General features: G+C 35.8%; 1 long non-coding RNA gene across 8 annotated transcripts in view; it reads right to left on the bottom strand.

Moving 5' to 3' along the window:
* The window catches only part of LOC129922326 (uncharacterized), a 28,524-nt gene extending 27,788 nt beyond the window's left edge, over nt 1-736 (bottom strand). For 6 of the 8 annotated variants that reach the window (XR_008774305.1, XR_008774310.1, XR_008774303.1 and 3 more), the window contains exon 1: nt 39-736. This is a non-coding gene — a long non-coding RNA (uncharacterized LOC129922326). The remainder of the gene's footprint in view (nt 1-38) is intronic. The other 2 variants (XR_008774307.1, XR_008774306.1) reach the window with 1 other exon arrangement.
* Between the last annotated feature and the right edge of the window lie 11,447 nt (nt 737-12,183).

The following is a 12,183-nucleotide window of genomic DNA, read 5'->3' as shown; positions in this document are numbered from 1 at the left end:
TAGAATTAGCAGTCAAAGAAAAAAAAAGTAAGTCTTACTTAAGCCTTGATTGCTTTAATTCATAAAAATGCCAACGAGAAAACTGTTATCTGATAGCAGATTACCAAGGAATATTTGTTGCTTGGTTGACAAATTGGTACTGTTGGCAGCAGAGAATGTGTGCTTGTTAAGCTGATGATATATGGAAACATCATATACTGAGCTAGAATATCTCTTAAATACAATATCTCATGGTATTTTAAAAAAAGTTTTTTCTATGGAAACAATAGTAAAGCCTATAAGTATTACATAGTTTGACTAATTATGTTAAATAAGATATAAAGGAAAAATACTTGCCTTATAATTGGACTTCCCATGATGTTTACCTCTAGTTTCAATTACCTGGACTGTCTATTTACAGCTTTGGCTATTTATCTCCCAAGCTAAAAGTTGAATCAATACTCAACATCTTGAACTATTTAAAAAAAAAGTGCAAGCTAAATAAATAATTTTACAATTACAGATTAAGAGGCCATTGTTATCTGAATTCAACCAGATATCAAATAGCTGAGCTGGGGGGGAAGTATTTAAAAAAATAGACAAGAAAGTAGATCAGAAAAAAAAAGCAGGGTTGTGGTATCACATATGTTGCCTTGTTTCAAGTCTCCTAGTCCTGCTCTTCATATTAACTACTTGTAGATGGTTTCCATAATCTGTATTGGCACTCCATTTCTTGAATAAGATCTATTCACCATCTTAATCTGAAAAATGTGAAAATATAATTGTATTTAACTTGTTACAATAATCATGACTATATGTACCTAACTCTAAATGCTAAATGACAGAAATGAGTGTTTTTATGTAAATAATTTCAAAGCAATTACTAAAGACCAAGAGGACAAAGAATATTCAAAATGTTATCTAAGGGTACCCATGATGAAAAAGCTTAGTAAAAAGCACAAATGCTTAATAAAAAAAAAAGAATTAACATTGATAATGCATTCACCAATGCAAACACTAACACAAAAGATGGAATTCAAATGAAACATTTAAAAATAAGCATTACAATATTCATTAATTTGCCTATCACTTCAGTATACATTATATTAAAAAAAGGTAAATCCTTAACATTTAAATGAACTACTTGCCTTTTAAGCTCAATACACAGATGAATGGAAAGTATGTCCAGAATTCTTGATGGCTAGAGAACCACAAGAATGAAATAGGCTTGACTAAAAAAACTTCTGGATAAGCTTGCTACACTGCTTTTTCCTGTTCAATATAACTTGTAGTTCTTTTCATTACCTACATCTGAGGAGCACTAAGCTCTACTCAGCATCTTAACCTGAAAGTTGTAATAAAATGTGTACAGGCAGATAAACACAAATACAAGTCTTAGTGAAGTGAGATTTTGACTAAACTTCATAATGAGATAATCCCCAATTGATCTAGCTCTCTAAATGTTAAAGTGAAGAAAATAAGTTTTATTGTTATGTATACATTTGAAACTAATTACCATAAGCCTAAGAGATAACAGAAAACATGTATTTTGAGATTTTGATAGGAAAATATTTAAACATTTTCAATTAGCATGCAAAAAAAGCAACAACAAAAAGAAAAAATGCAATTAAAATATACAAATACATAGAAAAAATATACTTGCTTTGATAGATCTGTAGTAAGAAACTGGCTCTTATTTAACATACATGAAAAGAAATGAATTAAAAGTAGTTAAATGTAACATTGGAAAGGACCACTTGCCTTAAGAAAAATGTGGTACAAGCTTGCTACAATTCTGATTATTTGTGCTTTATATTTCATAGTTCTCATAATCTGTATTCATGCTCCATTTCTAAGTCACAAACTGCATTTGGAACTGAAAATGTTATAAAATATGAGAATGTGGATAGAATGTTATGGCTGCAAAGAGAAAGAGTTTGTTTTGAAAATACTGACTTTATTACCAAATTAGTAAGGCTAAACCTGAGTTTACCTATCTCAATAAATAATGCATCAAGGTAATGAGGCTTCTCTAACATGCATATATTTAAAACTAGTTACCAAAAACTAAGATAACAGAAAAGTATACGACTAAGATAACAGAAAAGTATACGAAGTGTTATGTTAATATTAAAAACAAGTTTAATTAGCATGCAGTACAAAGTCAAAAAAACTATACTATTACTTACTGTGCTGCTCAATATCTATATATACCAATTGCCTGCCTATTCTTTATTAAGCAAGCATCAAAAGAAACTTAAGTCTAAATTACATAAATTATAGCATTTGAAACAATGTCTTTGGAAAAAAAAAAAAATTGATCATCTTATCTTCACTACTTTCCATCACAACACCCTCACCTGTTCTTTTGTTGGACTGTCGGGGCACCACACATGATCTGTTGACTGTCCTCCTTCACTTCAGCCACAGGCTGTACACAATCTTGTTCTGAACATGTTTAATGTGACATGAAACTTGTGTTGAAGCTTTGGCTGCTAACAACAAAAAAAGTTTTATTTCATTATTTCATAATGCTGTTTTTTTAATTACAAAATGTTCTATAAAATCAGAAAAAATTTTCTTTAAATGTTATATAAACATTGAAAACATTCTCAAATTGCATGCACAAAAAATAATAAAAAATAAAACTGAAACATAAAAAAAAAAAAAATACATGCCTTGCTAGATCAGTGTTCCACAGCTTTCCTGTTCTTAATAAACATACACCAAAAGAAACTATGAAATTAAATTTAAAATTTAAATTATATTGAATAGATTACTTGCCTTAAATACAACTTTGTGGCATAGCATGTTTCAACTTCTGACCAGTTCCTCACAAGTGAAGGTTCTAATCCTCTGATAACTAGACATTGATCTGAAAATGTTCCAAAATTTAATTATGATAATGAATACATAAAACATTTATGCAGAGTTGTTGAGTTTAAGTCTGTTTGAAGATAAAATTTCAACTTAACCATTAAAACCATTTTTTTAAACTAGATCTATAAAATTTATATGAAGCTAAATGATTAATTATCTAACAATTATTCTTAAAATAATTTTAATTAAAAACATGCTCGATTTGCATGCAATAACACAAAAGGTAAAGCAACAAACAAACAAAAAGAATGAAACTTATAAAGACGCTTTGCTGGATCAGCGGTTTCATCGCTTGCCCTTGCTTAGTAAAAACATTTTTATGATAATAACATTGAAGTCAGAATAGTTAAATTCTAGCTTTGTGAATGACTACTTGCCTTAAAGAATGCCGGCATCCTTGATTCACCAGTTTTTTTAAAAGTGTTTTCATTTCTTGTCTGTTTCTCAAAGGTAATCATTACTAGCAATCTTTATGATGTTCCCATTTTATATTACAAAGAAGAGATCTGCGTTTTGATCTGACAGAAAAAAAAATCTGGACAGTTAAAAATTATTTATTGCAACACTCCTTTTTAAAATATAATTGGTTGGTAAATTTTTTAGATCTAACTTATATTTTAGCATAACAAGGCACCATCTTTAATACAAAGGACTGTGAGGGTAATGGATAAGTAGACAGTCTTTAATACAAAGGTTATGGATGTGTAGGCACCATCTTTAATACAAAAGACTGTGAAGATTATGGATAAGCAGACACAGTCTTTAATACAAAGGTTATGGATGTGTAGGCACTTTCTTTTAAACAAAGCTTATGGATAAGTGACACCATCTTTAATATGTAGGTTATAGATGAGTGACACCATCTTTAAAATGTAGGTTGTGGATGAGTGACACCATCTTTAAAATGTAGGTTGTGGATGAGTGACACCATCTTTAAAATGTAGGTTGTGGATGAGTGACACCATCTTTAAAATGTAGGTTATGGATGAGTGACACCATCTTTAATACGTAGGTTATGGATAAGTAGGCACCATCTTTAATATGTAGGTTATGGATGAGTGACACCATCTTTAATATGTAGGTTATGGATGAGTGACACCATCTTTAATATGTAGGTTGTGGATGTGTAGGCACCATCTTTAATATGTAGGTTATGGATGAGTGACACCATCTTTAATATGTAGGTTATGGATGAGTGACACCATCTTTAATACGTAGGTTATGGATGTGTAGGCACCATCTTTAATACGTAGGTTGTGGATGAGTGACACCATCTTTAATACGTAGGTTGTGGATGTGTAGGCACCATCTTTAATACATAGGTTGTGGATGAGTGACACCATCTTTAATACAAATGTTATGAATGTGTAGCCTGCAGTATTTCACATGACTATGCAGACCAAGTTGTCAATGCATATTTTGCCACAAATGGACAACTTAAGACCTAAAATCTAAACTAAGTAACTAGTTATGTTATTAAGGCAGCATTTTTCTTTTCACAAATAGTTAGGAACAACTTAAGACCTAAAATCTTAAGTAACTAGATTTTACTAGATCTAGTTATGTTCTTAAGGCTGCATTTTTCTTTTCGCAAATAGTTACGCTTTACAGTATCTTTTTTTGTTTGTTTACACATTTATCATTAAGATCTAGATCTAGAATGTTGTTTGTAAGCTATACAAGATCTAGCAAGACTAGATCTAGATATAATCTAAATTATTCTAAATCTACAGGTCAGCAAGCCTAACAAGGAATGAAAAAGAAATGTCCAAGTTTTGCATAATCTCTGAGCTGGTTAAAGTTTAAGCCCAAAAATTGATTATTCAACTAGATCTATAGTTACAATGGCAACAACGCCCCTTAAGTTGGCTTAAGGATTACATTTTTGATAAGTTGAAGTTAAGTTGTGCTGACAGCTATTTCTAGGACTAGATCTAAGCCAATCTTATCTAGAGCTAGTCTAGATCTAGAGTTCTAGAGTCTTGATGATTAATAATAATACATCTAGATCTAATCTAGATTCTAATGAGACTAATGTAGAGAGGTCCTATGACTATGTAGTCATGATAAATCTAGTTTACTGTAATAGAGTTAGATCTAGATATAATAGATCTAGATCTATATTCTATATAGCATAGCCATAGCCGCCATAGGATAGCATAGGCATAGGCCAGGCATCCATATTAATATATATATGATAGAGAAGACCACTAGACACTAGTGACTAGAGATAGAGATCTAGATCTAGTAATAGTAGTATCTAGACAATCTAGTAACTAGTAGAGATCTAGACTACAGATGAGCTGGTTACCCTAATAAAATTATTAATTATTCTACTTTTGTGACTTTATCTAAAAATAAAAGGCCTTAATTAATGCCTATCTATTATTATAGTATTAATTATTATTTATAGATGATAATAGATCTAGTAGGCTATACTATTAAATTACTAGTAACTCTAGTATAGTTATACTAGTTATAGAAATATAGAATAGATCTATATAGATCTAGATAAGATATAAAATATATCTATTATCTAGATTCTAGACAATCTAGAATTCTAGATCTAGTCTATCATTAGTAATTAGTATCATATTATAAAAGTTATTGAATCTTTGACAAAATTTATTACCATATCATAAAGTAAAGAAAATAGTTTGTTGCCAAAGCAAATAAATATTAAATATTGACTAGATAATACGATGGTATGAGATCTATAATAGTTGGATGACACTGGAAACGAGATGACACAGATAGAACTAGATAAATAGGAGCGTACCGTTTGAATGCGCCACACGTGACTGAGCTCTGTTCACTTGACCACGGCAGTGACCCATCATATGATCATAGGCATCTGTGCCAAAACTTGATTTGATTAGATCTAAAAGATGACCGATTGGTCAATTTATCCGAGGCGTGAAATAGCTTGTTACATCCGGAACTAGATAGACCTACACGGTACACACTTTGTTGTTTAGTTGCTATGAACCTATAGATCGCTTAAATTACTCTGACCCGTGACCCCTCAATACACATACACACAATCTACTAACCAGTGGTCGCCAAACTCGTCATCCAAAAGAGAGATTGAAGTTTGATCAGAGTTAGCAGCCCTGAAGACATTTTTATTGCAATAATTAGGTTTAAAAGTACAATCTCGCGCCAACCGCTACCTTTGTCTTAGGTTGGGGGGGGGGGGGCTAAAACTTAGTATTATACCAAGGCCGGATTTACCTAGCCTATAGGCAACACATGTTAGGATTAGGGTTAGCCGTCCCTAACCCTCAAAAGCTACGGTCTGCGGGCTTTTTCTGTGCACGGCCTAAAAATTTGGAACTCACTTCCCATTGATCTCAGACAACCTGCTTCGGTACACTACATTCAAGAAGAACATTAAGACCTATCTGTTTAAAACTTTTTTAGATCAGTTTGTCATTTTATGTTTGTAATGTTATCACAGCGCCTTGAGCCTACATTTTTTGTTTGTTAATTAACAGCGCTTTATAAATAAAATTATTATTATTATATAGAGCCCCAAAACATATTTAGCAATCACATAATCAGGACTTGGCCGGCTAGGGTTTAATTTGTATTGTTTTATTCTCTGCGCACTACGCGGCACATCCGAGCAACAGTGTCTCTTTGCCTGTGTGCTGTTGTCAAAGACTGTGTTTACGTCATCTCTTAGCGTCCTTGGCTACCGATGGACGATTGTTCAGCATGGCACAGAGGCTGTTTGTGGTATTGTACCTTTGTTGCCCCTTTCAACTAGGAACGAGATCTACCTTTAAGGTGTGAGCTAATGATTCGACCAGGTTCAATATTTTGAGTGATTAGCTAGACTTGCCAAGGTGTGTTGAATTTATGTTGGCCGTGTAGATTGGAAGTTGTGTGAAGAGATAATAATAAATGTAGCTTTTATATAGTGCTACCTTCATGCTTGTAAACACAACCCTACTCGAGTCGGGTGTCGAACCTCGAGCCCCCTTCATAGGTAGCCAAGCCAAGATAAGTTCAAGCGTACTTAGCCTCTCGACCACGCTTCCCAGATGTGACGACATATTCGATGATTAAATCGCAAAGTGTTGCGTAATAACATGACTTATGTCACTCAATTATTCTAAAATGTTTTACATGTTTCGGATGTTCCTTCAGAGTAGAAGATAATTTACTTCCTAGTCCAAACCTTAGCCAGGAAGACGGGAGCGGGCAGGGTTTGAACACGGGACCATCGAGAAGTGCGAACGACAGTCCAGCGCGCATACCGCACGACCAGGCAGCCATCCTAGTAAATAATCCCCCATCGTAAATTATCATTCCATCAAATATTGACTATGTTCGTTATCTGTGCACAGTGAATAGTGAATACTCATAAAGATTTTTAAAAAATTATATTTCTCTCTCTCTCCCCCCCCCACTCCCTCTCTCGGGCGTAACAAAGATCCCCCCCCCGGCGCTATAAAGTTCAAATGAGGCGCCATTTTGATCGAGCTGACAGAGAAAAACAACTGCCAAAAAAGAACACATTTGATTGGAGTAGCACAATGATCAAAATCACTCAGAAGGCTAAAAAGTAAAGTAGCAATAATACATAACACTAGCTGTACCATAATTTACAAACACGAAAGGTCACCCGTCGTCATCGAGAAGTACATAGAAGTCTAACTTATACAGCGCTGGTTGTTAGTGTGTATGTGTTCCGTGTGTGAATGGTGTTCGTATTTGCATCTATATTGTTAATGTTACAGTTGTTGCTCTTCATTTGTGTCTGTGGGAAAAAAAAAGAGGGCGCGGGTCAACCTACGAAATAGAGACGGAGGTCGGTCTGCACGACTGGTTTAAAGTCCCCGAGATTGTGGGCGCCTAGCTGGATCTCAGAGTTCAAGGTCAGGTCTAAACTTGCATCAACTGCATGTTATAATAAATGGATAAAATAACTAATACAACAAAAGAAATCTTTTTTTTTTAACTGAATATGCCTAACTACTCAATGGTTGCCAACATGCGTTCTCTCGAAAAAGTGTAGGTGCCTTAACAAAATCCTGCCCCGGGGCCTACACATATTTTAAATCCGGCCCTGTCTATTTCAATAGCCGACGCTTAACGATAGTGCTATGTGGCCAGCACAGCGACCAACCTCCCCACCAGGTACCCATTAGTAGCATTAGAGTAGTGTAGACACAGGCGTCATAATTATCACGAACTTAAAAATACCAGTCTTTAGAAATTCTTGCTGAGAACCCTTGGAAGCCAAGTGCTTCACCACACAGGTACTTATCCCCCCTTGGAGTTTTTAGAGCGGATAAAACAAAATGGAGTTGGGGGTGGTAGCTCATAGCGCACCCACCCACGTTCCCCTGTGTCCACCAACTGACATTTATACTGTTACGAAGTGTCAAGTTCGGTTGACTCATCGAACAGCTCCGTGTTAGTCTCACATTTCGTCCCGCGCCACAGACATCTGCCAGTCTACCATCACTATAGTCTATGGCAGGGGTTCTCAACCTGTGGGTCGCGACCCCCACTTGGGGGGTCGATCGACGATTTGCCAGGGGGTCGCCTAAGACCATCGAAAATATGGATTGTTATTGTCTACTCTTTTATTGCTGTATGTGTGTGTTGGAGTGGGAGATTGTAAAAAGGGGTCGCAGAGCATAGAAGATTGAGAACCGCTGGTTTATGACGTAATCTTCTCTGCTTGAGATTTTTTTTTCTGGTTGCGCTACATCGAAGAAGGCGCAAGTCACGGAGAGTTCATAAGGCTGTCTTTCCCGAGCGGGTCCTTCGCGATCAGTGCAGAAGTCGGCTCAGTGCAAAACATCGTGATTTAATATAGACCACGGCGACTCGTGCCAATAAGTCCCACAAGGCAAGATAAAACCTTGGACATGTGTTATAGCAACAAAAAAATGGCCTACACATCTCGATCGTTATTTCCCCTCGAAGAGTCGGACCACACTTACACCCGTGTACAAATCGGTTTTAAAAACAACAAAACCCGAAGTACAGTCCATCCAGTCATGGTCTGACGACGCTGTTTTACAGCCACAAAGTTGTCTGGAGCAAACAGATTAGGACATGTTTGTAAACAACTGCCCAGACAGATGAACTTACCACAACTGTTAATTCGTACATCCAGTTCTGTGGAAACTATAATTATATCAAAGAAAAAAATTAAAACATTCAGTAATAATAGACCCTGGATGACTAACATAAAAAAAAACAAAAAACATTCTGTCATCGAGAATTCATAGAAGTCTATTTATAAAGCGATGGTTATGAGTGTGTATGTGTTTTTCGTGTGTGAATGTTGTTCGTATGTGCATCTATATTGTTATTGTACAGGAGTTACGCTGAGGGTGTCAATTGTAGTCAAACTGAATTTCCATTTGATTGGATCAATAAAGTTATCTTACATATTATAAACGTTACTTCAAAAAGGAAAATAATTACGTCATATCACGTGTCAATCTAGTACCAAGTGTCTGCAGTCAACCCCGCAACGTGTCATACAGCCCAAAAGTATCTCCGTGCTTCAGCACAGCCATCGCGTGTGTCCATTAGCGCACGAGTTTCTCGTCAAAATAATGCCAACATTGGCAAGACTGCACTGGGTCGGAAATAAGGAAATTAATTCAAGTCATTATAATAGGTTAATGAATGCCTGCTGATCACAAGTCCTCAGTACTTGCAAAGTCCTTTCTTCAGAGAACAGTACCAGGAAAAAGAAGAGGCAGACAGAGAAAGCGATTAGAAAACAACTTTAAAGAATGGAAGGGGCCTGTCTTTGAAAGAGATTCTATTCAAAGCAAAGGATAGACAGGGATGGAGGAAGACGGTTGAGCGATCATGAGTGGTGCCCCAACGGGCTAACAGACCAAGGGATAGGTGGAAGTCAATAAAGGCGCCACGACAAATAGTACAGAGACAGCTGGTTCAATGACACCGAGTTAATTTTCGAATCCCCACGGCCTTAAGTGGCGCCTTGGTAGAAATGTTAGCGGAAGCAGATAGGCGAACAGCGGGTAGTGAGCCTCGCTTCTGTCCGTTTTTTGTATCGTTGTTATTTGGGGGGGGGGGTATTTTTTTTTTTTGGTGTTTTTTTTTAATGTTTTTTTTTAATGTTTTTGTTATGATATTTTTTTTTCAGTGTTTTCCAGTGCCTAAAGAGCCCCGCCACAAAGAGAATCTTTCGTCACCTTCAGCCCATTGTACAAATATTCGTGTCCCTAATGCTATCTTCATTTTTTTTTAAATACAATTTAGTAGAAACAAAGGGAGGATACTAGAATCAAAGCATACCAAACGACGAGAGAGAGAGGAAGAGAAACACAAAGAGAGAAAGAAAAAGAGATGTTGACATTGTGTTGATGTGTATGTGTTTGTATGTAGAGTTATTCCCCTTGGTAAGAAAGCTCCTATTGTTGTGTGTGTTACGTGTGTTATTAAAGAGTGTGCATGTACCCAGCGTCTAGTGTTAGCGCGGCACCTTCGACACGGAGGTCACAGTTAGCGTCGCAGGTATAGAACATCTTAATCGACCACCGGCGGACAATGGTTATGCTTGCCCTGGGTGTAGTAAAATATGTAGGTCACGGCTGGGACTGCATAGCCACGAGAAATGTTGCATTCCTCATTAATCTTCGGACTCCAAAACAAGCCTTATTATTATTATTATTATTATTATTAGTTAAGCTAACATGAGGGGGAAAGAGAAAAATATAGAGAGGAAAACAGAAAAAATGAGAGAGAGAAAGAGAGATTGGAGCCCCGATGATACTCGACGAGAGGGAGAGAGAAGGAGAGAGAGAGAGAAAGAAAGAGATAAAAAGATAGACTTGTTGACATTGTATTTATGTGTATGTGTTTGTATGAAGAGTTAGTCCCCATGGTAAGAAAGTTCATACTGTGTATGTATGTATGTTGTTTTAGAGAGTGTGTTATGAAAGAGTCTGGTGTAGGCTATCCAGCATGTAGTGTTCTTAAGTGCTTTATTAGGCTAATGAGTTTCGCATAGGGCTCTACAATGGTTAAGTCCGGTTCTGCTATTTAGAGACGGATGAATAGTACTTCACCCTCCCCCTCTCTTTTTTTTTCTGCCTCTAGACTCTAGGATAACTCCCTCCGTCCGACTTGCGAAAATAAAAGAGTGATCTTTCCATGGTGTCCAAACTCTTGAGCGTGCTCCGTGTCGCCTCGATAGTTACTACAGAGTAGATTACTCCCCCCCCCTCCCCCACCTTTTTTTAAACGTGAGGTAGAAATAAAAAAAAAAGTGATATTTCAACGGTCCGGCTCTGCTATTTTGTGACAACGTGTTAACCCCCCCCCCCCCCTTGTTTTCTCGTGGAATATCCGAAGAGATAAGAGAGTGATCTTTCCTTTACTTTTAAACTGTTGAGGAAAGAGAAGAATTATATATATATATATATATATATATATAGAGAGAGAGAGAGAGAGAGAGAGAGAGATAGATTACTTTTCATTTATCTTAATCTTGATCATGTGTATATTGAAGTTTTTATTTTAATTGACTGCTTCAGTAGCACTTGTGCTTAGCGACGAAACAAATCACATTATTAAATTGTTCAAAAAAATATTCTTGTAGTAATGCAATTTTTATTTTTTTAATAAGAAAAAGAAATGTAATATACATATATTTATGATTTCCCCCCCCCCCCCCAAAAAAAAAAAAGGATTGTAGAAGCAAAGGGAGGATACTATAATCCATAATTCGTGGATTATTTACCCTGTCTATTTGCAGTGTTTAACTAATCTCCATCGTTTGAAGATCAACATGTTTAAGAGAGTCTCAATTTTAGAATAATTTTGTTTCAAATCATGTTGCTATTGATATCTAGATGACACACTGTACAGTAACTGTTAATAATTATTGTTTAAATAAAAAAAATAATTCAGAAATTTTATAAATGATGTCACGCATTTTTAATTTTTCTTTTTTTCTTCTTTTCTTTCATTCTAAAGAGAAAAATAATTAGGCAGTACGAGGATCGAACCCACACGCTGTAGCATGACGCTATAATAACTTAGTTAACCAGCCATACTACTAAAAAGTAAAAAGTAGTTACCCTTTCAGACCATGCGGTTTATAGGGAAGACGATGTTCAGGTCATCTATATCTTAAGCCAACGGTTTACAAGAGTGTCATGTGGCCAGCAAAACGATCAGCCTCTACTTCCCTCAACTAAAGTCATTAGAGTTGGGTGGACTCTGAATGCAGAGCTAGAGGGAAAGATCCTAGCAATGGAATTGAGATGCTACTAAAAGATCCTAGGTATCACATACAAAGACCTCATCACAAAT

The sequence above is a fragment of the Biomphalaria glabrata genome, chromosome 13, assembly GCF_947242115.1.
Source record: "Biomphalaria glabrata chromosome 13, xgBioGlab47.1, whole genome shotgun sequence".
Taxonomy (NCBI): domain Eukaryota; kingdom Metazoa; phylum Mollusca; class Gastropoda; family Planorbidae; genus Biomphalaria; species Biomphalaria glabrata.
This window is presented reverse-complemented; position numbering and strand designations above follow the sequence as displayed.